Source organism: Polyodon spathula, chromosome 12 (assembly GCF_017654505.1).
Source record: "Polyodon spathula isolate WHYD16114869_AA chromosome 12, ASM1765450v1, whole genome shotgun sequence".
In the NCBI taxonomy this organism is placed as follows: Eukaryota; Metazoa; Chordata; class Actinopteri; order Acipenseriformes; family Polyodontidae; genus Polyodon; species Polyodon spathula.
This window is the reverse complement of record NC_054545.1, coordinates 45,156,412-45,182,638: the sequence shown is the minus strand read 5'-3', so window position 1 is coordinate 45,182,638 and position 26,227 is coordinate 45,156,412. Positions and strand designations below refer to the sequence as shown.

General features: G+C 41.9%; 1 protein-coding gene across 3 annotated transcripts in view; it reads left to right on the top strand.

Moving 5' to 3' along the window:
- Window positions 1–26,227, top strand: part of LOC121324067 (zinc finger protein 385D-like) — a 95,584-nt gene that overhangs the window by 5,965 nt on the left and 63,392 nt on the right. The gene's annotated exons all lie outside the window — the stretch shown is intronic.

The window sequence follows — 26,227 nt, the reverse complement described above, 5'->3', positions numbered from 1 at the left end:
TATACATGTCAAAATGCTGCCTACCAGTGATGCAGAATGACTCGCTGCAACACAGGAATATAGCAGTATTATATACATGTCAAAATGCTGCCTACCAGTGATGCAGAATGACTCGCTGCAACACAGGAATATAGCAGTATTATATACATGTCAAAATGCTGCCTACCAGTGATGCAGAATGACTCGCTGCAACACAGGAATATAGCAGTATTATATACATGTCAAAATGCTGCCTACCAGTGATGCAGAATGACTCGCTGCAACACAGGAATATAGCAGTATTATATACATGTCAAAATGCTGCCTACCAGTGATGCAGAATGACTCGCTGCAACACAGGAATATAGCAGTATTATATACATGTCAAAATGCTGCCTACCAGTGATGCAGAATGACTCGCTGCAACACAGGAATATAGCAGTATTATATACATGTCAAAATGCTGCCTACCAATATGGCAGTATTATATACATGTCAAAATGCTGCCTACCAGTGATGCAGAATGACTCGCTGCAACACAGGAATGCAGTATTATATACATGTCAAAATGCTGCCTACCAGTGATGCAGAATGACTCGCTGCAACACAGGAATATAGCAGTATTATATACATGTCAAAATGCTGCCTACCAGTGATGCAGAATGACTCGCTGCAACACAGGAATATAGCAGTATTATATACATGTCAAAATGCTGCCTACCAGTGATGCAGAATGACTCGCTGCAACACAGGAATATAGCAGTATTATATACATGTCAAAATGCTGCCTACCAGTGATGCAGAATGACTCGCTGCAACACAGGAATATAGCAGTATTATATACATGTATTACCAGTGATGCAGAATGTCTCGCTGCAACACAGGAATATAGCAGTATTATATACATGTCAAAATGCTGCCTACCAGTGATGCAGAATGACTCGCTGCAACACAGGAATATAGCAGTATTATATACATGTCAAAATGCTGCCTACCAGTGATGCAGAATGACTCGCTGCAACACAGGAATATAGCAGTATTATATACATGTCAAAATGCTGTAAGACTAGCTACACTGCAGCTGCACTGTACTTGCACATATCAAGTAATAATAGCTAATCAAGAGCAGTACCGTAATAATGCTGTTTGGGAATCTCTCCTAGAGGACACAGAGTGAACCCCTTACCCAATGAAATTACTTCTCAATGCAGAAACTCAACAGACGATAACAAAGCAGTTTCCACTGCAGATGAGGGTTAGACGTGAGCAAATCCCTTGCATTGCTGTTTACATGTAGTGTCAGATCTTCAGGGAACGCATTAGAGATCAGGGATGGTTTTTTTTTAATTATTAAATTGAGTGTTTGTGAAAGGCTAACAGCAATGTCTACAGTCAGCAATGAAGAGGCATCAAATGATTGTCAGTTATTATATATTTTGACTTACCAATAGTATTGTAGAATGAAGCCAGACTGGACATATAGGACCTATCAGTACAAGGGTACTCTTCAATGAGCTCTTAGTGTTTTGTGTTACAGTAAATATTTTTAACAAACTGTACCCCATATCTAATCACACCCATATATTTGTAATCATGTTTCCCTGCTTTATATTTTGTAAAAAGGAAATTCTGCCACACCTCTCCATGGCAAGACTCTTAGCAGCCTGTAATATTATTTTTATTTTTTCTTAGAAGAAAAATAATTTATAAACAAACATGTACTTAAAAAGAGGTATTTTAGATGTGGGTAGATGTAGTTTAATTATTATTATTATTATTATTATTATTATTATTATTATTATTATTATTATTCCATACAGAAATAGAAATTGAATTAATAAAAAGATGAACGATAATAGAAACAGTCATGCTGTATATGTGTGTGTGTGTGTGTGTGTGTGTGTGTGTGTGTGTGTGTGTGTGTGTGTGTGTGTGTGTGTGTGTGTGTATATAATTGCAACATTCCTATAGGCGATTAAGAAACCTAAGACGTGAGTAGCCCAAACGTTCGACATGCAAACTGAACAATAGCTCATGAATTCAGCTAATCTGAATTTTATTAATGGATTACATTTACATGAGCTGCAACATCTGATTGCTTATATGCATGTAACCAAAGCATCAGCATTTTTGAATCAACAAAATGTGTTTATAGACTAGCAAAGCTTAACTTTCGCGGTAAAATGAAGAGGGTTGCTGAACAAAGATTGAATTGACACCTGTGTAAAGTGCTCTGTGTCGTGTTACCACTTTCCCACGCGACAAGAACCTTCTGAATTTAAACACAGTGTAATTTACAGTAAATCCAAATAATACTAATAAAATACCATATGAACTAGGATGCAACAAGTTAGGATTACAACAAGCTATATCTGCAATGACATATCAGGATAGTGCATTGGCTGATGATCCGGTAACGAGCCCAGGGTATAATAGCATGTAGATCTACAAGTGCAGTGGAAAGCCCAAATGTATTTTTTTTGTTTGTTTTTTAATTTTCTATATGGGTTGGCGCTGTACAAGTTCACTTTAATCTTAACATTGTAGTTAAACAAGGCAATTCTTCTGATTCTTTTATTGTTGCTAGGGCCACAAAGTGAAAGCGAAGTGAAACTACCGCTGGAAATCAAAGAGGTCCCTTTTGCTCTGTTCCCCTGGTCCGTTCTGCCATAGCGTGTGTGATCTGTTCCCCTGGTCCGTTCTGCCATAGCGTGTGTGATCTGTTCCCCTGGTCTGTTGTGCAGTAGCGTGTGTGATCTGTTCCCCTGGTCCGTTCTGCCATAGCGTGTGTGATCTGTTCCCCTGGTCCGTTGTGCCGTTGTGTGTGTGATCTGTTCCCCTGGTCCGTTGTGCCGTGGCGTGTGTGATCTGTTCCCCTGGTCCGTTGTGCCTTGGTGTGTGTGATCTGTTCCCCTGGTCCATTGTGCCTTGGTGTGTGTGATCTGTTCCCCTGGTCCGTTGTGCCGTGGCGTGTGTGATCTGTTCCCCTGGTCCGTTGTGCAGTAGCGTGTGTGATCTGTTCCCCTGGTCCGTTGTGCCGTTGTGTGTGTGATCTGTTCCCCTGGTCCGTTGTGCCGTGGCGTGTGTGATCTGTTCCCCTGGTCCGTTGTGCCGTAGCGTGTGTGATCTGTTCCCCTGGTCCGTTGTGCCGTAGCGTGTGTGATCTGTTCCCCTGGTCCGTTGTGCCGTGGCGTGTGTGATCTGTTCCCCTGGTCCGTTGTGCCGTAGCGTGTGTGATCTGTTCCCCTGGTCCGTTGTGCCATAGCGTGTGTGATCTGTTCCCCTGGTCCGTTGTGCCGTGGCGTGTGTGATCTGTTCCCCTGGTCCGTTGTGCCGTGGCGTGTGTGATCTGTTCCCCTGGTCCGTTGTGCCGTAGCGTGTGTGATCTGTTCCCCTGGTCCGTTGTGCCGTGGCGTGTGTGATCTGTTCCCCTGGTCCGTTGTGCCGTGGTGTGTGTGATCTGTTCCCCTGGTCCGTTGTGCCGTGGCGTGTGTGATCTGTTCCCCTGGTCCGTTGTGCCGTGGCATGTGTGATCTGTTCCCCTGGTCCGTTGTGCCGTGGTGTGTGTGATCTGTTCCCCTGGTCCGTTGTGCCGTGGTGTGTGTGATCTGTTCCCCTGGTCCGTTGTGCCGTGGTGTGTGTGATCTGTTCCCCTGGTCCGTTGTGCCGTGGTGTGTGTGATCTGTTCCCCTGGTCCGTTGTGCCGTGGTGTGTGTGATCTGTTCCCCTGGTCCGTTGTGCCGTGGTGTGTGTGATCTGTTCCCCTGGTCCGTTGTGCCTTGGTGTGTGTGATCTGTTCCCCTGGTCCGTTGTGCCTTGGTGTGTGTGATCTGTTCCCCTGGTCCGTTGTGCCGTGGTGTGTGTGATCTGTTCCCCTGGTCCGTTGTGCCTTGGTGTGTGTGATCTGTTCCCCTGGTCCGTTGTGCCGTGGTGTGTGTGATCTGTTCCCCTGGTCCGTTGTGCCGTGGTGTGTGTGATCTGTTCCCCTGGTCCGTTGTGCCGTGGTGTGTGTGATCTGTTCCCCTGGTCCGTTGTGCCTTGGTGTGTGTGATCTGTTCCCCTGGTCCGTTGTGCCTTGGTGTGTGTGATCTGTTCCCCTGGTCCATTGTGCCGTGGTGTGTGTGATCTGTTCCCCTGGTCCGTTGTGCCTTGGTGTGTGTGATCTGTTCCCCTGGTCCGTTGTGCCGTGGTGTGTGTGATCTGTTCCCCTGGTCCGTTGTGCCGTGGTGTGTGTGATCTGTTCCCCTGGTCCGTTGTGCCGTGGTGTGTGTGATCTGTTCCCCTGGTCCGTTGTGCCGTTGGTGTGTGTGATCTGTTCCCCTGGTCCGTTGTGCCGTGGTGTGTGTGATCTGTTCCCCTGGTCCGTTGTGCCTTGGTGTGTGTGATCTGTTCCCCTGGTCCGTTGTGCCGTGGTGTGTGTGATCTGTTCCCCTGGTCCGTTGTGCCTTGGTGTGTGTGATCTGTTCCCCTGGTTCGTTGTGCAGTAGCCTGTGTGATCTGTTCCCCTGGTCCGTTGTGCAGTTGTGTCTGGTGACAGAATGCAAAGCTAAACTATTTAAGGATATGCCAAGCCTGATGAAGTGTATAAAAAGCATGATGTGTCTTTTTCTGCACATCCCAAGCACCCTGCCCTGTCCCTGCTTTAATAGCTCCTGTGATCAGACAAGTTCAGACCACAGAGTGACATAGTCGGCTGCAGCCTGGGAGAACTTAAACCGGGCCCCTGCGATGACGAGTGAGCGAGTGTCGATAAACTCAATTTATGTGAAAATAAGTTATTTTAATAAATCTGGTTCTGTTAAGGATGGTACCAAATAAAAAAATCAATAAATAAATAACTCTTCACCAGTGCAACGTCAGGAGAGGACGAGGAAATAATCATTTTTAACAGTTGAGAGCTTTAACATACGCTTAAAGGGTTTTCCATGCTGTGGCTTTCGGCGGATGATCAGGGCTTTGACCAGCGCACTGTGTTTTGAACTCTAATGATGTCTCTTTGTGAATGTGTAGATCATACAGATAAAAGAGTCGTTTCAACATGACCAGGACAACCCTTACCAAGCGATCTGGAAATGCAATTAGTGGAACAAAAACAGCAATGCAGTGGTTCAGTAAAGGGTAGCACAAGAGTCGATACAATGGAGCTGTTTATAATGATCTTCATACTGTAGTGTACTAGTCAGTAAACACTCTAGTAGCATACTAGAACACGTGAATCATCGTGGAATATTTGTTTCCAGTCCATTGTTTTGTCATTGCTGGTAATGCTGTGTCCTGCTAATGATTCTATTGGGGTTTCCTCACGGAAACTCTCTGTTTTGTTTTTTTTCCTGCAAGTGCTTTAGCTTGCATAACCCAATCATGCTCACATACAAACTCAGCTTGTAAGATCAAAAGTCACTTGCAACAGTCTTGTTTAGTTATATATTTAGCCTTATAGAAAATGACTTGAAAGTGGCCTCTATCATATGTGGGGCTTAAAACATGAAAACTATTTATTGTCCAGTATTGTTGTTCTTGTTAAAAAAAAAAAAAAAAACTCCAGATAGACAAACTAATCAGCTGTCTCTGATTTCTTTTCCATAAACTAAAGGATTGCATTATTTTTGTCATTTAATTCCTCTCTTTTCCCTTAAATGGCCCTTCAGTTAAAAACCCTGAAATATGCAGATCATAGATCTAAACTACCTGTGACTGCGTCTGTTGCAATGTGCCACATTGACAAATGCAGAAGCTGTGATGAGAAACCCACTGAAACCCATGAGTGATCATAGCACTTAGGGTGCAGGGGTTGGACAAAAAATTGGAAACGCCTGCCAGTAGGGAGTAGGTTACCATGGGCAGCCCTCGTTACAAGTCTGTTGGATCAAGGTGACTTGAAGAAGGGAGATGTAGCTTTCTGTTGCACATTATTGCCAGAATGAATCAGTCACGCGAAAGGGCAGCCAATTTAAACAAAAGCGTGTATTAAAAGCTTTGTTCAGTTAAACGGTGCCTCCTGTAAAACAGAAGGCTCTCTTTGAGTGGATACGGTTTGTAGCCCTTCACAAAGAGCAAAGAGATCCAGAATCTGAACCATTTGATAGCATGGGGAGGGAGGGGGTCCTACCAAAATAACTAAGATAAATCATTCTGTGCCTTGGCTGGATGACTGGAAACTTTTCCAGGGAGGTAAAGTCCAGTAGGGAGAAATCCAAACTGAGGAGCTACTATACTTAATAGAGAAAGGTGTAAGGCTGTTTAAGAGAGCAAGAGAGCATTAATTTCCTTGCAGCTGGTCAATCTCTTTTAATATGCCATGCTTTTAAAAATAAAACAGGGTTAAGGGGATTAATCTTATACAGTACGGTATATCTTTTACACTGTATAAAAATAGTTCCTTTTAATCCAGTGCCTTTAGGGGTTTATTTAGCCTTACGTAAGGGCAACGAAAAAATAACAAATGAGAGGGCTCTGAAACTTGCTCAATTAAAAATGCTTAAGATCCTCATCACCCTGTATTGAAGAAGCCGGGACGTTTTTAACGATGTAGTCAAGAAGCGAACAGCCTGTTACAGCATGCAGATTAATGAAAGGTCTGGCACATAGTGGTGTGTGTGTGTCCTCATTGCCACACTATCAGACAGTTAGGTAAAAGATTGATGTGATTCAAATGAGATTAGGCTTCTGTTTATTTGTGCGGTCCCCCAAAGGGTTCTGGGTAGATCAGCACATTTTTACCAAGCTATTTACAATGCTATTACCAAGACTGAACTCTATATACCAGATGTTGCTTTTCATGAAGTGTTCTGTTTGTATAACTAGTATATTGTATGTGATAGACCCAAACCTGAACCTGATTTGGCAGCTGAAACTTTTCTTATACAGCGAGGTTCAAGAAACACTGCGGGAGTCTGATAACCCCCAACAACCCCCAATAAAAACTCAAAAACACACACACACACACACACACACACACACACAGAATTGTCAAATGGTACAAAAGAACACTTCCATATTAAAATCAATAGAAAAGCTCAGTGATGAGAATTGAAGGGCCTGGGTAATCGCAAGAGTGCAAAAGTCACCCAGATCTGAAGAGCTTGTTTTCTCAATGCAAAGTCTGTTACCCAGCATGCACTGCACAGCTCTCCTTTTACAGCAGCAGTGTGTTGGACGCCAGTCCTTGAGGGCCCAGGGTTGTCTGGTTTTCATTCCAACTTAAGCTCTCACTTAATATAACTGATCTAATTATTTGTTGAATTTGACATGTTTAATATTTTTCAAGGTCTTTTACAGCTGATGGTTTTAAAAATGCACTTGATTCAAGGTACACAACCTATGAAACATTTTGAGGCCTGGAGAGAAGTGTTAAATGTGTGCAGTTAATCAAATAATTAGACCAATTAAGTAATTGAGAGCTCGGGTGGAACGAAAGCCCGAAGACACTGCGGGCCTCCAGGAGCACCCCTGTTTTACAGTGTTCGTTATGAACCTCCTGATCGTGACTATCTGGGGAATTCATTCCACATGCCATAACAGAAGGCCAGCCTTTCTCCATTCTTAGAAGATTTCAACTTCAGTCATAAATTACTGTCAAGTTTGAACCGTTATCATCAAGGGTCTCCAGGACTCTCCCCTGGTAAAGGCACAGCCGCATGGTGTGCAGGGTGAGTCATACAGTCAGGGGGGCGCAGATTTGCATCATGGCTATGCAAAGTTGCCTGTAGGATTAGGGTGGCAAAACTGGAAGGGACTGTTACTCCTCATCACACTACAGTGGACCCTACAGACAGGTGCCCAGTGAGCTCAGAGCAGACACCTGCAGGGCTGGCCTTTGAACTTGCTTGGACCTTACAAGTCACTGAAGTCTTAAAGGAGCAGCCCATGGTGTTCCGTAGATATAGGAGCCTCTAATACTCTCCACTCTTGACAGAATGTTCCTTCTAGAAGGAAATACATACAAAAAAACAATCACAAGCATACTTAATCATAGGTATAAAAGATGATGTTGACATGCCTCTGATACATCACGCCAACATCTCTTTACTGTCAGAGATGACCAACGTACCCTTTTCACAAATTCTGTATTTGCAAACTATAAAGAGCACACCTTCATTAGCAAAGCCCTCCCTGGTGACTAGTACTACTGCGAGCTTTTAGCAATACAGGCAAGCTGTGTTGTACCAATTTGGGCTGCAGAATAAGAATTTTCACATTGATGAGGATCGTTAAAAATAAATAAATAAATAAATAGAACCTTTCCTGCTTTCCTGCAAACCTTGCATTCGCCTGTAATAGCAAACCACAGCCCAGAACGCATGAACTGGGAGTCTGTACACAAAGACAGAGAAGGGGTTGTTTGTGTTGGTCCAGGACATGGATATATCTGGCGAACGCTTAACTAACATAGAGGCTTCTCTGTGTGATTGCGCTTCAGATCTGTTTTTGAAGGTGCAGTTTGCTGGGTTCTGTCACATACATTTCAAAGGTTTGTTTTCCGCTTCCAATCAACAGCACGGTCAGTTTTACTGATCGGCAGTTAAGCCAAAAGGGTCCTTTTAATTCCACAGCAGTCACATAAGCACAATTTAAACGCTATAAAAACTGGGGGTAAGATGCTGAAAGCCATTTTGTGTTAAATTAAATGGCAGTTTCGTCCTGCGTCAATTCCAGCCCCAGTAGCAAGGACACTTTCACTTACCCACCAGGATGGCAGAGTTAGTTATAAAAACAGGAGAGGGTAACATCTTTTTTTTTGGCCCGACGACAATGTTTCGGACAGCACTGTTGAATTAAATCCTATACCCTGTAGAATAGTGCTGAATGTCACTATGATATTCTATAGTTTACTATTGAGTTCTGCAATAGCTGGAAAAATCTATCTCAATGCTCTAGCAGTCACAGAAAAGGCACCAAAAGAAAACTGTATGACTGCTTTGGGTGAGTGGTGGTGTAGCGGTCAAACCATGGTGGGTCATCAGTCACCACTTATGGTAAAAAGACGGCAATCAGGGCAAAAAAAGGCATGACCTGTCGATTCCTACATTCCCAGCATACTACTCAGTGCCAAGCATTTTCTTTCCATGCCAGGTCCGTGTTTGCTCGCCCAGTACTTTTCCACTTACAGCCCACACATGACGCTGTAAGCAAACCGAAGTACCACGGCTTTACTGTGAACAGAAGTTCCCTCTGTCCTCAGCTTGCCCACACTCCTGCTCGGTTCTTTAGTCCTGACCGTCTTGGCGGTGTTGTTAAACCCAACGCTCTGGAACGCTGTTCCGGTACTGTTATCTGTAGGCAGCAGTGGTGTACCTGGGACTTGCATAACAGGCAAGCTAACCCATGACTCCCATCTCTTGCACAGCTGTCTGATTCAGGCAGCAGTTCTCTTGATGCAATGAAAAGCATTAGGAATTCCTTCTGTTACAGACTGCTTCTTTAAGAAGAGTGAAAATGCTGACGATGACGAGAGCAACAGACTTGTTGTGTCCATGCATTACCTGTTATATATCTTACTAGAAGTTCGGTATACAAATAAAATGTGAATTTGTATACTAATTCTTGTTTAAGAAAATCAATATTTTAGTGGCTTTCCGGGACCTTTAGCATCACCTATCATTCTTTTATTTAACATCATGTAATCAAAGAAACTATATCACAAAAGTCAACCGGAAGCCACAGTAGTACACAGCCACAGTCTGTCATGTTAGATTTCGAAATGTCACATTTTCCAATTTTAACATTATTCAGCAGGTTTTATTCAACTTTGAAGCAAAAATAGTTCATTCTATAGGGGTGATGCAAAACCTTTGGCCACAACTGTACACCCCTGCCTGTGTAGCTCTTTGGATCCATTAATGGATGAGAAAACTTCCCATGCAGGTCTTTGTTCCCATAATGTCCTTAATTGTAAAATATAGCCGATTAAACCCCTGACTTGGTCATAAAGCAGTTAGTCTTGTGTTGTTATAAATCTTAAACTTAGACTGAAACTGCACTTCAGCGCTGGAGTTCCATTAAAACAAGTGTGTCAAAGACAACCTTCCCCTCCATAAATGCCTCATGTGGAGCAGAATATCTTATCATGCACAGAAGCCATGGCCAGCTGATGAATAAACGATTAAGCAGACATAGCAAAAATGAGCTGAAAATAAACAGCAGAGGGCTGATTTTCTGAGTAACCTCGTACTGCAAGGTCTTCCCACCACCAATTCTGGAAGACACACAGCGGCGGAAAGAAATCAAGCCCAAACCTCTCGGAAAAATGACACCTCTTTCGACTGGCAGCCGTGCTCACAGGAGCTGACTACTCTCTGGCTTGGCGTGATCAGATTCTGCCAGCGAGATGAGTAGTTGAAAGCTACAAAAATGCAGTGCTGGATCAAATTAGAGTCTCCACACAGGGACACATTGCTGCTGGACTCCATCACCGCTTGTCATGAAACCAAATGATGGACTGAAAGGGTATTTCTTCTATGTTGTGCATTGATGTCGATGCCGTCGTTTTACCGAGGTGCTGGTATTGCAGATGAACCCTTTAAAAACCACTGTGGCTTTTGCAAAAATCTCTGAGCTTAATTGTTAATCCAATGTTAGATGAAGAAGGCTATGATATCTGGCACCACAGTATATCTGTTTAACCATTTCAGACCTGTGAAACTGTGACTAAAATGCCATTGCAGGTAACAGACACTTCTGTAAACATTGAACTCAAATAAATCCTCTTTGTCTTCCGGGAGGGGTGTCTCAACTATAACCTCCCTCTCGATCTCCTGCCTGTCAGTCAGCTGCAAACGCACCCACACGGCAGATGCCTGTCACAAAGACTAAGGTGCTTTAACATCTCAATATATTCATTGGGATGTGAAATCACTGATATGGCAACCTGTTCTCTGCATAACTACTTGGGTTTTGCTCGCCAAACAGTTGGCTGTGTGTTTTTACAACATGGGATTTGAATAAAAACTTCTTTTCAGGCACAGCTTGCTCCTTGCTTGAAGATGAGCCCCTCTCCCTTTCAGCTGGGTAATGCCTATAAATGCATAATGGCAAGGCTGTAACTGTGTATTAATATTTACTGCGCTACAGCTACTCCTTTGACATCAGGAATGAGAGAGAGAGAGAGAGAGAGAGAGAGAGAGAGAGAGAGGAAAACAATGTCATTATCATCAAATTGTGCAAAATGCAAATTCTCATGGGCTGGTTACTGTTTGTTTTCTGTATAATTCATTTCAAGTAACGCTTATCTTTTCTGTTTTATGCCATCGTTTTTTCAGTGTGCTGTATGGGGGGGTGGGAGGGTGTTTGGTGCTTTAAATCTGCTTGGTGATCTCAGCATAGCACCAAGGCAGTTTGTTCTTAAAACCAGAGATCAGTGGTGAGTGGGTTTATATTATAATCAGTGCGTTTCATTATAGTCTATATGTTATTATTATAATTTTCCCACAACCGAGCCAGCTTCCTCTTCTACACTCACGAGCTCGAGAGTGGATGTCAGTGAGCTACTGGCCCCTGGAGGCCAGCCCTGCAGGTGTCTGCTCTGAGCTCACTGGGCACATGGCTGGTAGGGTCCGCTGCAGTGCGATGAGAAGCAGTCTTGCCGGTTTTGCCTCTGTAACCCAGGGGAGCGCCAGAGCCAATGTGACACTCCCTCCAGAATCCCCAGCGAAGACCATTGACATGGCACAGCCAGGACGCGAACCAGCGCTCCCCTGACTGCATGACTCAACCTGCACACCACACAGCCGTGCTTTTACCAGGTGAGCCACTTGCGGGCCCTCATAGTTTATAGTTTTACCTGGTAACATGCTTCAGGAAGCCTCTCCTTGCCACTGCATGTGTGTATATATAGAATGATGTCTCTTCAAACCACAGTGGAATATGATTTATTTACTTCTATTTATTATTGATGTTTTCCTGCAAAAAGCTTAACCCCTTGGCCTCAGATAGCACTATAGAGTACAGGACTTTATTTACCACTTCCTTCAATAGTCCCGGGATAGTACATGGGGTTAGAATCTCGTAATTCAGAATCTTTTACTTGTTGCATTTTTTTAGGGAAAAAACTAAAAAACGCATCCATCAAAGCTTCCAAACCAGATACATTTCATTTTGGAGACTTAAGAATCTGCTTGTTTTCTAGTCATTTAGAAATGAAAGGTGGTAACACTTGACATCCAGTGTCTCTAATTACTGTGTATTTACACAGCTGTTACTTTGTAAATACAGGTGTACCTACACATAATGACAGTGTAATTATGCATAGTTAGTACACAGTTATATCACAAAAGAGGGTTAGGGATCGGGTCAGGGTTACCATAGATTACACAGATGATCCATTCATATACTGTAAAATCTAGGTTTGCTAGAACTGTTTGCTGAGAATATGGGGATAGTAGCAATTCAGCAGTAGGCTTTAGCTTGCTTTTGACAATAATACAAACGTTTGTAAATTAGGAGTCTTGCCCTAACTGTTATGAACACAATACACTGGAAACTTCAGTAAAACTGCAATGTGTGTTTGAAAAAGGTAAAAGCAAATGTGTGTGTGTGTGTGTGTGTGTGTGTGTGTGTGTGTGTGTGTATATATATATATATATATATATATATATATAGTTTTTGTGGACAAGGAAATTATGTGAGGAATGCACTGACGAGGAGTTCAAGGGAACCTGAGTACGGCACCAGGATGGGTGTCCCTGAAAAGCCACGCTCCCAGATCAGAGCCCTCTTTATAAGCTGTGAACAGGGGGATTGTGTGGCAGGCTGGCCTGGACATTTGGAAAGAGCTGGACAAGAAACAGAGGGAGCCAAGACCATTCCCTCCATTAGCTGCTCCCTCCCTGCCTGGCTGTCTGCTCAGCTTCAGGACAGAAAATCGCTTGTGTTGCAGGCTGTTGAAGGGTATTAAAGTGAAGTCCAGGTGACAAAGGGGGTCTCTGTGTGCCTCCTGTTTTCTAACATCCTAAGCAGCTACTTTGATCTTTCGTTTTAGAAATGAATACAAAATTAAATTGCCTCAATTCCTTTCAACAGTTTAAAAAAAAAAAGCCAAATGCTCACTTTAGCCACTGGTGTTGACGCTCTCCTATTGACAGTGTTGTGGCAGGTGTATCTGTTGTTTGTGTTACACCCCTTGTATGTGACTGACCTAAGTTAGTTATCTATTCAGAAGAACACATAACTGAACTTGCTTGCTTGCCTGTAATACATTTCCTACCCATTTCTGACTGATTTGCCACTCACACCTCTGTGAGCTCAATGTCCCATTTGTTAATAATCACTTCCACCACTTCGCTTCATGTGACCACCTAGTCATTTAGTGGAGACGTTTATCACTGAATTTAGATTTATTTTAGTAATTCTACAGTCTAAAAATTGTAAATAAAGACCACAGGCAGAACTGTGTCTGTGCAATTATTATTATTATTATTATTATGGTTTTGTTGCTTGGCTTAGCATTTTTATCGATCTACAATATATCTATCTACTAGATCTATATATTTATCCCAAAAGCAATTTCAAATCTGTCTCACATTAACCTCAAATTGCCAGCCACGCAGACAAATTACACAGTCTTTTGCCCATTGGCTTAATAAAATATTCAAATCTTTCCAGCATGTGGTTTGCACAGATCCTTCTTCAGAACCATCAGCAAGAAGAATATGGTTTTAATTAGAGATGTAAATGTTACACCGAGTGTCATATTTTCTACAAGAGGCTAGTATTTCATTTTTAAAAAAGCTTATCTTATGGTGCACAATCAGTGTTGATGTATTTGAGCCAGTGTGACGCTGTTTAACAGCTCATTGAAACGTTTTGTGTGCATTGACTGTGGATTGACGTAGCTGCCAGACTACCCCTTCTGTGTGTGTGTGTGTGGCGGGGGGGGGATGCTTTTCACTCATAAGAACATGAGAAAGTTTACAAAGGAGAGGAGGCACATTTCATCTGCACAGATTGTTCATTTGGACATCTTTAGAGACGGTAGCCTTTTCGTATTAAAATGATGCCATCGAGAAAAAGCAGGGAACCTTACTAGGGTATCTTATGAAGGATTTATGGAAAGAGTCAATAGAATATGATGTAAAAGGCTCAGTTAGTTAAACATTTTAATAAACCTTCTTAACTCCCTCTGTGTGTGCATTGAGTGACATGTGTAAAACACACTTACACTTTGATGGCTATATCTTGAGAACTATAAGTGTGATGATATATGTCTGGAAACGTCACTTTGCCTTTGACACCCAGTACTCCGCATGTCCCAAATCTACCATGTACGGGTACATATTAATTCATGGTTGATATGGGGATTTTTGGCAAGGGACCAACTGTCCCCTAATCAAACCGTCCCCTGTTTGACGATAGCCACGATTCACGTAACCTGAGACGAACTGCAGGGGCTCTGGGTAAAGTCAGCTGGACTGAAACTGATTGAAATTTCATCTGCAGACACAGCCTGGCAGCCAGTTCATTCTGACAAGGTCTCTCAAGCTATTAGGTCTGTATCCTTCAAGTGCAATTACTATCAGCTGGAATAAACACAACAAGCATGTTGGCAGGTCTCTCTGGAAGTGCTGTTTCTAACCCCAGCTCATCAGTGACTTTTTTACTTGTAGAAAATTCCATCAAGCCCCCTCTGTATTTCTCTCGGTATGCTGGGGAGGGATTGTGAACTGCTAGTGCAGTATTACATTATTATATTATATTAAGAAACTTGCTTGGGTTCTCTGAAGCGCTAGGTAAGCTTTTCTCTCAATCTGCTAAATCCTCTGGTTAATGGAAGCTCTGCATACAAGCGTTTAGAGAAAGTGACCCACTGTGAAACTTTCCAGCGCTTGCTGATATGAGTAGATGTGGCATTTTTTATTGTTTCATCTGGGATTAGGTAACCTTTTAAAACACATTCTCAATTAGATACCTTGACAGCTTAGAGCTAGACACAAATTAAATAGTGCATCTGGTGGGGAAAATGATAAACCAGTGGTACAATTATTGACGGTCTCGTAGTCATTTGTACCATGTAGCATTCGCTACTGCGATGGGACTTTTTATTTCCTTATTTTTTTTTTTGAATGCCTGGTACCTCTTCCTGTTTTGTAGGTCACCCTCAAAGCAGTTGTTTAACCATATTACCTACAGCTCTGGCCAAAAGTTTAGCATCACCTAGAATTTTAGGATTGAGACATACTATAGAAAAACAAACTGTACGCACGTAATTTCGATGTTTCATTTAAGAGGCGAGATGTGAATGCATTTTAAAGTTACAGATTTATGTATTTGCACGGCAGCTTGCAGTGCTGTTCTGTCAAAGCATGCTGGCTTCTGTCTGTGGCATGTGACCAGTGCTGCACTTTAGCTAACATCGAGATGATGGCTTTGACGCCTGTATTACAGATCTCCCACAGGACTAACTCTTGAGTGATTTAACCTGACAGGTCATGAAGCAACGCAGTCAAATCATAACAGTAACTGCTCCCAGAAGACTGCTCTAGAATAAACTGATGTTAATTTAAAACAACTGCGCTAGGTAGGTTAAAAAAAAGTCAATTAACTTACATCTGCTACATTTTAGGAAAACTATAAGACTATAGCACATGGACAGCTAGTGTTAGGAGCCATTGGTAAAATGGGACTGCCCTGTATTTTGACCAAGCAGTGGCATCACATTGGTTCAAAGCAATACATTTGTAATCTGTTGCAGTAACTTGGTATCTTATTAGTAGGCTGCTATTTCAGGATCATTGTGAGCCACAGGTGTAGAAAAAGGGTGTTCACGGGTGTTTTTAGAGTTAATGCTGATGAGGGTTAGTGGCTGTGTTGGGGTGTTTTCCAATGCTCTGTTAGTGTTAAGCATTGTTGTTGGTGTTAAGTTGTGAAGGTGCGGCTCTGTCTAAAACCAGGGTATTCGAAAGTGTATGAATTGTTTTGTTCAATCATTTGTTTTGGCCCTCGTGCCTATTTGTTTGTTTTGTTTATTATTTGTAATTAAGCAGACGCAATGCGCTTTAAACTTGCAACTTCGGTCTCTGGGTCTCTTTCCTGACTTTCACCAGCAACATAAACCTGTTTATCTGACTCTAGGGATATGTCTGTCTTTTTTACTAAATATCAGCCTTATCATTATCAGCCAGGTGTCTCGCTGTGTGACTTGACTGCTTGCTTGACATAACAGTCCCCCCAGCTCCCAAACTAGGAGCCAACAGGACCTGACGAGAGCAGAGACCTGGCACCTCAGCTGGCTTACCTTGGAGCAGAGCATTGCAGTGAATAAAGGTCCTCAGCATACCAAACCTCCCTGTCAAGATCATGATCCTTGTCTAAATCTCACCAAATCCAGCCCATCGAAAGCTTTTTGGGCAGAGTGCTTACAGTATTTTAAGTTGATGTTGGGGTGATGCGAGGTGAGAGCTTTGAAGCTTGCAGACAAGAGGATAAGCTGATTCAGTAACTGCAAAAAAAAAAAAAAAAACTTAAAAAAAAAAAAACCATTAGATTGCCAGACTGATCCTCTGCAGCAGAATTTATTGTGATCTGTTATAAAACGGCTGAGTAAACTTCAAAGCAGAAATTGTATTTCTCGAGGGCGGGTATTGAGTATTTTCTACACTAACTAACATACTTGGAAGTATAGATTTGTAGTGAATGTATTGCTTACATACCGTGCCTTCTCTTACAGAAACGTTATGCTACATAATGGTACTGTACATCATTATAATACCCTGAAGGTTGGCAAACCACTACCTGCATTGGTAATACATTGGATTAGGAACACATGTTGCACATTGGTCATTACCAACCAGTGTTGGGTTATTGGTTCATGTCATTGTGATGCCATTCGTATGACAAAATAGGAAAAGGTACAATTTTAATAACGGTAGCCTGACACCAGTGTAGCTGCTGCTGTGCCTCAGTACCATTGCCCCTCCTTACAGTACAAACCCTCCTTGCCGTTGGACTGTGTCACTGCAGCTGGTTTTGGAGCTCTGTGCGTCATCTTGATACAGAGCCTGCAGAAACGAGAATGTGGCAATCCAAAAGAAGCAAACCATCCAGCAGCGAGAAGGGACATCCATCACTCTCTGTCAAGGGGGGTCGCCTCAGAAGCTCAGCAGGGGACGGAGGCTGGCTTTGCTTTTGGACATGGTCCGGGACGTCCAGCCGCTGCTGTTTTTCCAGCTTGCGGGTTTGGGCTCCCGGGTCTCCGATGTGCAAAATGTGCAAATGTTTCCTTTTCCCACTGAGTCGAGGATATTTAAAGAGATGGCCTTCAAGCAGGTTCCAGATAAGTTGCAGAGGCGTCATTAAGAAAAGATATGGAGCGAGAAAACAAAGGCGTTCTTCACAGGGGGCTGGAGATTAAAGTCCATGCTGTGTATTCACAGTGCTGGGAATGCACAAGCGGACGTGAAACTGAGAACCCCCTGGAGGGATCACACCCTTAGGATGTGAAGCGTCTCTATTACTGTGCTGTTTTGATGCAGTGGAACCCGAATACAGAGTTACAATATATGTATTCCATTTTCCGAATGGTGCATAATCAGGCTTGAGGAGTCTTTTCAGAAGCAATATTAATAAACAAAAGCAGAAACAACAAAGGCTGATATAAAAAAGAAGCTTACCCAAATAGATACTGTAATACAAGGTCCAAGGAGGACTTTGTTAAATATTTATTAACATGCTGATTACTGGTTACCCATATCTAAAATATCAATGATACCAACATGGTCTTTCACAAAATTGAAACTGCTTAAGTAGGTGAGGACAGAACTACCGGGAGTATATGCCATATAAAATCAGCTGCTTTTGCTGTGGTATCAGTGATACATGAAAGGGTTAATTCAGGTTGCTCAGAGCAGAGCTCAGATTAGTACTAAAAGCAACTCCAATTTTAAGACATAATACTTCGGAATACAGTAAGCGCCCTGATTGTATGACAAGCAGATGGGATTAAAATGTTAAAAGGTGAAATGCAGTTAGTTTTTTTTTTTTTTCGTTTTAAATGCATGGCGGGCATGATCTGTTTTGAAGCTAGTTAATATGGTTTGAGATGAGACTGCGACCCTGTCAAACAGTGGCAAACCAAACAAAGCGTTCTCCCGGTTGACCCACCCCCCTCTCCGCTGTCATCACACAGTTGAAACAATTGAAACCTCTTTGAAAGGAGGAATCAGAAGGGTGCATTCTCAAGTGTGTGGCAGTGTAGGATTTCAATGATTCAAACGTACTGTTAACTGTATGTGAGGAGAGCTTGAATGATGTGCTGTTTGTGGGGCTGAATGCAAATGGCTGGCAGGTTCTCTTAATAAACGCTGTAACTTATTGCTGAAATTGGTTTTCTTTTCCTTTTTTTTTTTTTTTACATATTTAAGAATCCCACTGCCCTTTAAAAGCCCAAATAATAATAATAAAACAAAAGATCAACGCTAGAAGTGTTTCCTGTAAAATGTTATCAATATAATAAAAAATGGGGTCTATATATATATTCATATTAATAGCAACAGATCTAATGCGAGTCTCTCTCTATACCAGTTCAGTCTCTTTAGCGTATTTCTGCCTAAATAATATATCAAGTGACAGTAAGAGGCTCCTGTATAATGATTGAAATCACAGATGTATTTACATTCACTGTGATTCAAATCAATTCACTGGACCCCATGTGCAAGCAAAAATTCCATAAAATTCATGTAATCCTAAGCAATAACAGTCTTTCGTAACCTCCAGCCGCTGCAAGTGTTGCTGTTTAGTCAGGAAACTCGCATGATAGATCATTTTTTTAAATCTCTGCAACTGCATTATATATATATATATAAAGTTATCTTGGAGATCAGTGGAGAGACTGACCGTAGGGGCAGGATAGACCTTTCTGAGGTTAGTAACATGTGGTGATATAATATACTGCAACACTGGGCAATGTGTTTGACTGGAAGTAATCCTCTGGTGTATACAGTAAATTCCAGTGGTACGGTTACAGCGTAGTGGGGGAAATTCACAAAACCATTTCCACCAACGCGTCATTGGCACCAATTTTTTTCTGGAAAAAAAAAACAATTCAAGTTACACAACGTGAAATACACAACCAGGGAATTAAATTCAAGGGCTCACTAGGAGTTGTTTATTTCTAGTTTTGTTACATTAAAAAAAGAAAACAAAAAATGGTGCTAGCGATTTTGTTTTTCCCCCTCTCTGTTTTTTTCTAGACGGCTGTTCAGCACAGTGCACTCAATTAAAGCAGCACAGTACAGATCGACCTGTCAGCAGACATTTACATACTCAATCACAGCACCTGAGGGATAGCCTTTGATTCAGTGGCATTAATAACAATCATATTGTACATGGGAGGTCTTCAGCGTGGCATTCAGGGGGGGTGCGTTTTGGAGGTCTGTACTCTAATCAGCTCTTACATGACCTGGGGTTGGGGGTTGGGTGGTGGGGTCACCAACACCTTGGCAGCTTTGGAGGTTTGGTGATCCAGTGGTTAAAGAAAGGGGCTTGTTACCAGGAGTTTCCAGGTTGAATCCCAGCTCAGCCATTGACTCACTGTGTGTGACCCTGAGCAAGTCACTTAACCTCCTTGTGCCCTGTCCTTCAGATGAGACGTAAAACGGAGGTCCTGTTGGAAGTGACATATTGAATCGCATACCGCTTTGTACTTTTCCCATCTACTTAACGAAAAAACTGACACAAATTGAAAAATGTGACCTTTTTAAATCTAACAGAAATACTACTGTACTCATATTATGGCTTCCGGTAGACTTTTTTGCAATATGATTTTGTAAATTATTTGATTACATGATGTTAAATAAAATATTTAAATGTATTATTTCTGAAGGTGATGCCATAGCTGTATGTTGATGGGTGTGTTCAATCTACAACATGTAGTCCACCGTGAATGATTGATTTTAAACAAACCCACAGGTCTTCAAACGGTTTAATTTGTGTATGCACTGGTTGTGTTGAGAAATGGAAAGGCAATGAAGCACATCCAAGAGAAAACTGATAAGAGCAGCTGAGGCAGGCGGAGGACAGGCAGTCTCTCTCTCTGTCTCTCTCTCTCTCTCTGTCTCTCTCTGTCTCTCTCTGTCTGTCTTTGTCTCCCTCTCTCTCTGTCTCTCGCTCCCTCCCTCTCCCTCTCTGTCTGTCTCTCTCTCCCTCCCTCTCCCTCTCTGTCTGTCTCTCTCTCACGCTATCTGTCTCTCCCTCTCTCTCTCTCTCTCTCTGTGTCTCTCAGGCTGTGCCTCCGGGGGTCCAGAAGTTGGGATTGTTCCTGCTGTTGACAGGTTTTATGGGATCACACATGTGCTGTATAAAACGGAGCCTGTGAGTGAGTGTCGGAATGGGAGATTTCCAGCGGCAGCATTTCTGAACTGTGAAGCCGTCCTGTTGTAATCTATCAGTGGGGTACATAGTGTGCAGTGCATCTGTAATCAGAAAGCAGGGTGCTTTCTCAGAAAGTGCCTGCATTTAATTTAACCTACAATCGCAGTTCTGTACACATGAGGGCAAATATCTGTTCATGTTTACAGTATATTTATGTCTGTTTAGTATCCATTATGGGTTATCTGTTAATGAGGGTCTCAGTCTTTTTTTTCCCTAAATAATTAAGTAGCACAACTTCAAATAAACTGGCAAATTTAAAGAGATTTTACCCTTTATTTAGTTTTCCAGATTTTGTTTTAACTTTGAATTTGGCGATACCATTTATCCTTCTAGCATAGATTGACTTCCTGTGCAACAAGTAATTAGGGCCCTACCTGTCACCACATAAAGTGCCTGCCAAAGGGAGTTTAAGGTGGGATCCTAATTGCTGTTTAAGGTGGGATCCTAACCCGGCGCATTGACATCTTCCAAAAAATCGGATTAGGGCAACACATCCACCTTCTGTAATGTCACTGCACGCATCTGTAAAGTTTTCCCTCAGTGATTTCCATTTAAAGCACAAACAGAGCACTAAACACGAAAACCTTCCAGAAAATATAACTGCTCAAAGTTTGTTAGCTGGAGAAGCCATTCTAGCCGTGCTGAATATGTCAGTATGGCCCTATATAATAGAGCTGTCAGGCTGTCAGAATATGTGTGGCACGGTGATTTCAGCTTGTGCCAAAATACCTTGTAGACCCTATACTAGTGCATTACCGCAATTGAAAGAAGCAATGAAATGACAGTTTAAATCATCTAGATGTGACAGCTTTAAGAGGTTACTGGTTAGATCAGGTTGTGTGATTCAGAATTTATTTCATCCTCTAAGTTCTCATTGACACACAGCAGTGGGCCACCGCTGCTTGATTAAGCATAGTTCCAAGGATGAAAACTCAGAGAATGTCGTTGCTTCTTTAGCAGAATGAACCAGACTTGTTAATAAGCTGTCAGGTAGAGAACAGAATAATGTCAAAAAGATAGAATTTGAAATCTCAGTGCAGCGCAGTTTGAAACACTTGCTGTAAAATTTATTGGTCACTTTTCACTCTAAGCTTTACCAACTTTAGACACTGCTGTCTACAGAAGCATTCACCATATAGCAGTGATACTTCAAGCGGTCATTAATCAGCTATCAGAGTCTACTTACTGTATGACTTGTTGATTGTGTCAGCTTCATAAAAGCAAAATCTGGGGAGTAACCCAATGAAAATGAAGCTATTGTAACATTTAGGAACAGTGAGTGGAATCCAGTGTGTCTCTCCTCTGGACCAGCAGTGTGTAGTGAAATTAACTGTTCAAGTCCTAGCGAAGCAATGAAATAAACCTGTTAATTGGTTCAATGTTCTGATGATTTTGAAAACGGGCAGCCGAATGCAAATGGTACCTACCGGTATCCCAGGAACTTGGGCTGTCTCCCAAAGATATTCGCATTCATCAGTCCGGGTTTGACTTTCATCTAATGGGATAAGACTGAGATGATGGCTGAGCTGGATGCTGTAACATTTATAGCTCTTCATCTCTCTTTTTATTTTTTATTTTACGATTGGGACGTCTCATGAATGGACGGCGGTATTTACGAGGGACCATGTCGGATCTCTTTGTAGCAGGAGCCCGCTCTGCAGCTGTTAGTTCAGAGCTGTGCTGTTGATGGCACCGGACTCTGATTTGCTATGTGAAGCTCAGCAGTGTTCCTAGTCCCTGGGCTGTCTTCTCTTTGTGATGACAGAAAATATTTAATAAAAGCTAAGTTTATGTCAGGACACGCTTCTCCCATCAGCAGCTTTAGTGTAACGTCAGAATCTCTCAGATCATCTCTTTATACACATTTTCCTTTACAGGTAACACTTTATATTAAATGTGTATTTATATGACAGTTACTTAGTAGATACACGTGTGCTTACACATCATTACAATGAGATCATGCAGTTACAATGTACTCAACGTATAAATCTTTTAGCTCGATATATGTAAGTACACAATTGGATCAGGAAAGGGTAAGAGTTAGATTTATAGTTAGGCTTAGGGTTAGAGTTAGTATCATGCAAACTATGCATAATAACATTGTACACTAAGTAAATGACTAAGTAACTACTATATAAATACACAGCAATTAGGGATAGTTAATGTAAAGTGTTACATTTTGGGACTGTGCAAAGTGCATTCTGATATGTTTTACCTGTCTCTGGTACCTTTCACCTTTACCTTTCTCAGGTAGACAGCACCCCCTCCCTGTATGCCCTAGGAAACGTCATGTGTTTTAAGTGTAGACTCAGCAGTGAGGCAAAATACCAGTGAACCAATCCTCTATTACTGGTGCCCCATGCATGAGCCCCTTAACATTTTCAGTGTTCCAGGCACCTGTGGGATTCCTTCAATAACTCAAATACTTCTTTGTCTGATAAGCCTTTAACACTTCTTTTCTTAGACGATGGAGCAGATATTTTTTGCTCAAATTAAGAGGCAGCTATTTACTTCCAAACAGCCGGTGCTGGAACAGTCCCTTTGGGCTTGTAAAGAAAATTGCAATTACTCCTTTCCATGTGTAAACATGCTGAGCATTTGAGCCAGTGTGTGACAACAGTGGCTTTACTACGATCTCAGTGTCAACATCTTGTCAGTGTGTTAGGGTTGACAAATATGCAGTTTGAGCGAGATACACTGCGATTTTTTGAGTGTCATAGACATGTGAACAAAAAGTACCTCCCCTTCCCAAAGGAAAATAATGGTATTCTTTGCTAAAAAATTGCATGCAGATTCAGAATACTCTCTGACTAGGGTAAGAGAGTGGGAATCAGTCCTTACAGACGCCACATGTAGACACAGGCTGTTTAGGGTTAGGCTAAGCTGTTTTATTTTAACTAAATATGACACAGTTAAAAAAAACAAATAATGAAAGCAAAATGGATAATTAAAGCTACAAATGTAGTAAAATCAAGAAATCAGGAACAAATCATTCCGGTTAAAATAAACCCATCCGTGCTCTTTATTGTAGATAAGTTGAAGTATTTTGAAGTCAGTGGCCAAAAAACAAACAGAGCGTCCAAATTTCCACTTTGAACGTTCCTGCCAACCCAGCGAATTGACATCTTCCAAAAAATCGGATTAGGGCAACTTGAATTAACAGAGCACAATAAATTATTTGGAATGATAGTTGTCTAGTTACTTAGCTAAAGAGGTATCTGAGTGCTTGAGCTAGAGGATAAAGAGCCCCAGACCAGGAGAATGAGCGAATAGACAGACAGGCAGGCTAACTCCAGAGTCACCAGGTTTATTTCGAGTAGAAGACACATTATTAATGGCTGCTTGGTTTAGAGGTCAGTTTGAAGGTCTTCATTGCGTCAACAAACAGCGGTGCCTTCTGGACTTCAAGTGGGACTTGTCATCGTCCTAAAGGAATCCGGATTTCATTTCAGAGGGGATTTGTGGGCAAGTGTGCCTCTAAGGCATGGCTTAGACTGGGGAGGGGGTGTCAGGTAGCACATGTCTATTTTGAGCCCGTGGACGGGAGCCATGGCCCAGTAATTATAAAAGAAAAAAAATGAAATGGTACGAGAATCTCAAAGGCAGGGTTAAGGGTCCTTTCAGCAGGGGATCAAGCTGTGATGGATGGGGTCCCTGTGAGCACAATAAAAATGATACCCGATGTTGGCCTGGAAAATCCTCCATATCGCCCATAATTATAATAATGGGTTATTTATGACAAGGCTGCTTTCCCTGCACCATGCTTCTTCGATCTTGTTCATAAATGATCCGTATTGCAATGCTAAAGTCCCATCTTTACTGTGCTAATAATACTTGGGTTTACCTTCCAGGTGAGCCGATGATGTTGAAGACGTCTGTCAGTCTGACTCCCTGTGTTCACTGTTTCTGAAATAAAGAACTGAAATACTGGGCCTAATAAATCATGTTTTATGATCTGTTTTTCTACCCTTGGCTTCGGCACAGCTTTCGCCACCTCGCACAGCTTGTAGTTTCGAGTTCAGTATGTTTCCTCTTCAACACATCTCTCAATTGTTTGCTTAAGCGTGTTTTAACATGATCTTCAGCTTCGAACAATACATTTTTCAAGCTAAAATATATCGTTACAGTACACTTTTGTCATTCAATTCATAGAACAAGAAAGTGTTTTTTTATTGTACATGTTATGTATATAGAATAATTTTTTTGTAAAAAAAATACTTAGTGTTGTGGTTTGTTTTATTCGTACAGCTTATCATTTGCAAACTGAAGAATTCCCCGCCTGTCGGACGAAAAGCTACCAGATCTGGGATCCAACACAAATTAACCCCAACTCTGCCAGACAGAGCATCCCTTTCAAAAGAAACGTTTAACTGCAGCCTAAAACAGACGGCTAAGATCAGGTGACCAGCTGGTTCACTCATGAATAATGAATGCGTTAACTAATTAATAGATTCCCCATTAAGTCATCTGTATTAAATGAGACCTGTTTCTGAAAACCCATTACAGCCTAATCCTTGGTCTATATTCCCTAATCTGAGGCAATTGGTAATGATTGTTGCAGAGAGCGCTTGGATTAATGTTGCTGTTCTTCACTGGGGATTCCAAAGGGAGCGTTGCATTGGCTGTGGTGCTCCTGTGGGGTAGGGAGGCGACCCTACCTGTATTTCAGTGTGTTTACATTAGTTACAACTAGCAGAAGTTTAGCTGTTCACTAAGATCAGAGGTACTGTAGTTTAACCCACCAATCTCATTCAGTACGTATGTATTCATTTGCTTAATTGTTACTTGTGCTGTTCATTTTCTGAAGCTTTGCTTTTTAATTGGTTGAGTACATTGTATTGGGCACGATGAAGATGGTGTCTTGAGTGTAAACAGTAGTTTACTGCAGTTAATCTGTGTGTTTTTGTTTGTATAAACTGCCTTAAAACTGTTCTTAACAAAGGCTGTAAGCAATATCTATTTTTTATTGTGACAAACTACCGTCATGAGCTTTTAACATACAGCGCTGCAGAACATCCCAGAATGATGACTTGCTTTTTGGGTTTTTTTTGTTTTTTTTTCACCCCAGCTGGTTTCAAATCCCAGTCTCTGGTAACACGGTTTGATGCATTGCCCATGAAAACGACTCAGTGTAATAAATAATAGCATGCAAACTGTGCGAATCTGCTGATTCAGCCATCAATACATTACGATAAAGGACAGCTGCTCAATTGTTCTTGCGTGCTGTCACCTTCAGTAGTGCTATCAGATTTCTATTATGTCTCTAGAATTGATTAAATGAACTTGATGTATCGTTCTGCTTCCTATACACTTCATCCAGGGCATAGATTAATATTCATTTTCCTTTGGTATTATAAACACATAGATGGCAGAACACAAGCTGTGAAGACAGGTTAAAAGAATTAAATCTCTTCAGCTGAGAAAAAAAGGTAAAAGAAGAGACTTGATTGAAGTATTTAACACAAGGCTTCACATTTAGCACAGAGAGGAGAACACAAGGGCATAAGTGGAAGCTGAGTGAAAGTAAGTTTGGAACAGAAGGTAGGAAGCACTTTTTACAGAGTTAACAATGCATGGAATAGCCAACCAGTGGGATCTAAAACACTGGGGACTATTAAAAAAAAAAGATTCTGTGCTTTTAAATTAGTTGTCCCCCCCCCCCAGTAGGGGAGAGTGGTGCGCTAACAAGGGACAAGCCTTGATGGGCCGAATGGCCTTTTGTAATTTCCAAACTTCTCTTATATTCTTATGTGGTTCCATAAGCTTGGATGTACAGTGCATCTAAACTGCAGTTTATCAAACTACACTTGTATTAGTATGTATTCGCTTAAACCAGTTAGCTTTTGTTTAAACCTGTGTCTTTAGTTGAGAAAAACGTGCACTGACA